Below are 6,000 nucleotides of genomic sequence, written 5' to 3'. Positions count from 1 at the left end.
CCTCATGCTCAAGCATTACTCTGTCCTTAAACCTCTGAGTCATCAGGAACTTAACTGCCTCGTCCATTGCCACAATCAGGTAAGACTAAATCCTGTTCAGTCCTTCCTTTAGCGGTGGTTTAAACTCTCTGTGCTGTTTACCCAGCCTGGCAGCCCAGAGGAGCTCACGAGGCTCACGTGGGAAATATATTCTTTTCCCCCCTCTCCAGGGGACACCACAGTAGGTACCCTTGTCATCATCGGTGCTTCGAGTACCATTTCCGTCATCCTCCATGGACATGAAGAGTGACTTCAAAGAAGTGGCCAGTAAGAACAGACTGAAGAGAAGAGAGGAAGAGAAATACATATAGTGGGGCCAGTGACAACGAGGAATGTGGATCAGACAGGAAGACGAGACAGCCCTGCAGACCATTAAGGCCTGTCCACACCAGAAAACATTGTTTTAAAAGCAATAATTGGAAAATGTTTCCAAACAATGTTTCCTGTCCAGACCTCAGTTGCCTTCCTCCCTGCGATGAGTGTAGAGGTTGCTGCAGCAGCTTCTGTATTTTCCTTGGCACTTTTGATAAATTCATGGAAGGGCAAGAAAAACAAAGAGATGGGTGAGGAAATTTTGAGAAATGGAGCCTTTTATGGTGGGTGACTTGTTTCTGGCGGATTGAGACTAGATGGATACGACTGATTCATTGATACGACTGACTCTGAAATAACTTTACGGGTGTGGCTCCCACAGGTTAAAATTTGAGAAGATTTTACAATAATTAATTTCTTCAATCCTGACAAAAGATCAAAATCTCAGATCTCCAGAAATTACTGACAATCTAGTAAAACTGCCGATTCATCGTCAGCTCCGCCGCACACACACACACACACACACACAGATTCAGATTCGGATTCAGGTTCAGATATTTTATTGACCACAACACAATACATCAAGAAAGAAAGCTAAAAATTATTGTCCAGAAAATTATTTTAAGTAAATTTTTAGAAAATAATTGCGTGAATTATATATATATATATATATATATATATATATATATATATATATATATATATATATATATATATATATATATATATATATATATATATATATATATATATATATATATATATATATATATATATATATATATATATATATATATATATATATATATATATATATATATATATATATATAAACAATAAAACCTTGTGCTAAAACATGACACACTGAACATGATAAAACACACAATAAACACGTAACACATTTTGACACTTAAAAGAAAAAAAATCATTAAATACGTTACACATAATGACACACGAAACACATTCACTTGAAACACATGACACATGAAACACAAAAAACACATTTGACACTATAATACATGAAACTCAGACACAATGATGCACATTGACCCATGAAGCACCAACACATGAAATATGAACCGTAATGACACATGTAACACAATGAAACATGAAAACATACAACATAATGACGCATAAAACACGTGACACCGTGACACATGAAACACATGACACCGTGACACATGAAACACATGACACCGTGACACATGAAACACATGACACCGTGACACATGAAACACATGACACCGTGACACATGAAACACATGACACAGTGACACATGAAACATGCAAAACACAGTGGTACATAAAACTCCTGATACAGTGAAAAAAACGGGACAAATAAAATACAGTGGTACATGAAACACATAACACAATGACAAATGAAACACATGATACACAAAGGCACACGAAAAAACGTGAAATATAATGACACATGGAACACACATGAAACCAAAATAATCTTGAAACATCTTAATGCAAATAAAACTCACTGGCACATGAAGCCCACGAACAAACAAACAAACAAAAACAAAAAAATGTAAAACACAATCTGGGACATTGGATGAGGGAAGTTACTAATGCACAGACAAAATCAAATGAAGTATTTCACATTATTCAGCAGAGGTATACTGATTAGAGAATGTGTCATGCAGTGTTGTGTAATGGTATCGGTCTCGTATGTGTTGCGTAAGCGGACATTGCTGCGTTAAATGAACTCCGTCTTTGTGGCACCGCAGGAACATGCACTCTCCTCTAAAGGTAGACGCCCACGTCCTCTTCTGTTCCACCTTCCAACTTCTACCGCTAGGGCGAGCCGATATTCTGAAGTGGGTGATTGACAACCTCTTATGTTCAGGGATGTTATACTTGTTGACATTAATTTCATGTAAAGATAGATCGCGATTGATTTCTCTGTATGTTACTCTCCGTGACGAATTTGAAGCAAGACAAAACAAAAGTTTTCCACACGCTCATAACGATTCGTTACTCTCCTCAGTCCTCAGATTCAGTTTCAGCTGAGACGTGGTGGTTGGCGGATGTTGGCTCCAAGGTCCATTTAGATGTCTAGATGGACCTTGAGATGGACCTTGGCTATCTTCCACTCGGTGCCCCTCGTTACATTCAACGACTGTTGAGTGGTGCAAGTTTATTTTACAAACTCTTTGCTGGTTCCTTCGGTGCTGTTGAGGGAAGAGCAGCATGGTTTATTCGGGCCCAGCGCCCTCTCGGCTTTGGAGGATGAGTGAGGATGAAGAGGATAACAACACTTGGCTCTCCCCTGCCACTGTAGCTCACGATATGCCCTCACCACCACACCCGCAATGATTCCCAAGGTACCTCTTCTCACAAACGTGCTTTTGATGATGTCCTCAATAGCAGTGAAGAGTCCCGCCATCCAGTCTCTAAACATTGTCGTGGGAGGGATGAAGGTAACGCTCCGCAGTTCAGTAATAACCTTAACTCCGAACTACCTCGCCGCAGGACGCTTGTTTCGCAGTCTTCTCCCACCCTTCCCTCGTTCTCACCCCGGGTTAAGTACCTGAAGCTCATGTTTGAAGGTAGCTGTGCGACCCCACCCAAAAAAGAGTGAGGAGTCCTAAGCACTCTCAGTTTGCAGTCGCAGTCTACTTCAGTTTTAGCCGGGGAACACTGAAGGAAGGTTGCCACTGGAAGTTGGATCAGGAAGAGAAGATGGATAAATCGGCAAAGTGTGGCAGAAAATACAGTAAAGAACGGAAGAAAGAAGATGGATTAAAAGATTGGATCAACAGTGTCCAAGGTGATGACACAAAGGCAGATTTTGTGAAATAGTGTTACCAGTCCACCTCTCAGATATGAGAAGAAGAAAGCTCCCTTCCCTTCTCCGCCACAAGAACGCTTCTTGATACAGGCACGAAGGTGACAGTCAATAATACTACAAAGATATGTGAACTGAAATTATCGGCGCACATTGCTTGCCACTCAAGCATGAGAACTATTGATCACTTGGGTGAACCCATGAAAACAATATCTTATAAGGAGATTGCCCTTCATGAAACAAAGTGCACAACACTTATAAACAAGGTTGTACTAGATAAATATATATAATACTCCTTCTTCAAGTACTTCTGTGTAGAGGTGACCTAAAAAACACGGTGGTAATGTTGCTGCGTTATATTAATAAAATAAACTGTACAAAAGTAAATAATGAGTGAAGCTGCCCGCGTGTTGCACGTCCACCTCCGAGGCCTGGGTGGACGCGACTGGGATGATGTAGGGATGGTTGCTGGCCGGGTCACGTCACGGCCAGGGATAGCGTCTGGAAGACAAAGGGTGAAGGCTGACCTCACCGCATGTGGTGATAAGCAAGCGACCAGAGGCTGGGTCAAGTCAGGGACAAAGGCAAGGCCGGTCGGGATAAATCCCAAGGAGAAAGGCGCGCCAAGGAATGTGGGCGGCAAGGGTGTGGGCGTGTGTCCCCACACCAGCACAATGCTCGGCCACCCTACTATGGTCTAACCTTTTTGAATTGAACGTTTAGGCGTTGTCCTTTCCTGGGATTCCCCGGTTTGCAGCGCTGCCAAAGCTTGTACTGGGCAATTATCAGATTAGAGCCTACGTGTTGCTAATAGCCTCACTCCCCACATACCTCTCTCTCTCTCTCTCTCTCTCTCTCTCTCTCTCTCTCTCTCTCTCTCTCTCTCTCTCTCTCTCTCTCTCTCTCTCTCTCTCTGCATATAAAATCTACATTTCATGCAAATTTACTTCTATCAGAGATCTATACTTGCCTATGAATCATTAGAATTTGAGAAAAAAGTCTGCCTGTCAGTCAGTCAAAGCTGTACACTCTCTCTCTCTCTCTCTCTCTCTCTCTCTCTCTCTCTCTCTCTCTCTCTCTCTCTCTCTCTCTCTCTCTCTCTCTCTCTCTCTCTCCCCATTGTGAATTTCATTTAAATGTGACAGGTTTCCTTTTAAATATGATATTTCCCTTAAACTATGATGTTATATTTTTATTCTTTAGTTACGACCTTTTTGCACACCACCATCGAGGTGGTGTGCATCAGGGTTTGTTCCTGCCTCTTCTCCACTCTCTGACTACTTCATGCTACCTATTAAAATTCTTCACAATGATATTTTCCATACCCTCGCTGGCCTTAACCCTGGGAAGGCTTATGGACCTGATGGGGTCCCTCCTATTATTCTCCAAAACTGTGCCTCCATGCTTGCACCTTGCCTAGTCAAACTCTTTCAGCTCTGTCTGTCAACATCTACCTTTCCTTCTTGCTGGAAGTTTGCCTACATTCAGCCTGTTTCTAAAAAGGGTGACCGTTCTAATCCCTCAAACTACCGTCCTATTGCTTTAATTTCCTGCCTATCTAAAGTTTTTGAATCTATCCTCAACAGGAAGATTCTTAAACATCTATCACTTTACAACCTTCTATCTGATCGCCAGAATGGGTTTCGTCAAGGCCGACCTACTGGTAATCTTCTGGCTTTCTTTTACTGACTCTTGGTGAAACTTTTGCTGTTGTCTTGGATATATCAAAAGCTTTTGATAGGATCTGGCACTAAGCTTTGATTTTCAAACTACCCTCTTATTGCTTCTATCCTTCTCTCTGTAACTTCATTTCAAGTTTCCTTTCTGACCGTCCTATTGCTGCTGTGGTAGACAGTCACTTTTCCTCAGGGTTTTGTCCTGACACACACTCCCTTCTTATTATTCATCGATGATCTTCTAAACCGAACTACTTGTCCTATCCACTCCCACGCTGATATCACCGTGCACTTTTCCACGTCTTTTCACAGACGTCCAACCCTTCAGGAAGTAAACAGTTCACGCAGGGAAGTCACAGAACGCCTGTCTTCTGATCCGTCTAAAATTTCTGATTGGGACAGAGCAAACTTAGTATTGTTCAATGCCTCAAAAACTGAATTCCTCCATCTATCAATTCGACACAACCTTCCAGACAACTATCCCCTCTTCTTCAGTGACACTCAACTGTCCCCCTCTTCTACATTGAACATCCTCGGTCTGTCCTTATAATCTAAAATGGAAACTTCGCATCTTATCTCTGGCTAAAACAACTTCTATGAAGTTAGGTGTTCTGAGACGTCTTCGCCAGTTTTATCACCCTTCCAGCTGCTAAATCTGTACATACTCCATGTTGGAGTATGCTTCACGTGTCAGGGGGGGTTCCACTCATACCGCTCTTCTAGACAGAGTGGAATAAAAAGCTCTTCGTCTCATCAACTCCTCTCCTTAACTGACTGTCTTCAGCCTTTTTCTCATCGCCACAATGTTGCATCTCTTGCTATCTTCTACCGTTATTTTCATGCTAAATGCTCTTCTGATCTTGCTAACTGCATGCCTCCCCCTCCTCCCGCGGTCTTGCTGCACAAGACTTTCTTTTTTCTCTCGCTCCTATTCTGTCCACCTCTCTAATGCAAGAGTTAACAGTATTCTCAATCATTCATCACTTTCTCTGATAAACTCTGGAACTCCCTGCCTGCTTCTGTATTTCCACCTTCCTTTGACTTGAATTCCTTCAAGAGGGAGGTTTCAAGACACTTATCCTTTAGTTTTTGACTGCTGCTTTGGACCCTATTCGAGGACCGGCATCTCAGTGGCCACCCCACCCCCCTTTTTTTTATTGTCTTTTGTTGCCCTTG

This window comes from Scylla paramamosain, chromosome 25 (genome assembly GCF_035594125.1).
Source record: "Scylla paramamosain isolate STU-SP2022 chromosome 25, ASM3559412v1, whole genome shotgun sequence".
NCBI lineage: Eukaryota > Metazoa > Arthropoda > Malacostraca > Decapoda > Portunidae > Scylla > Scylla paramamosain.
This window is presented reverse-complemented; position numbering follows the sequence as displayed.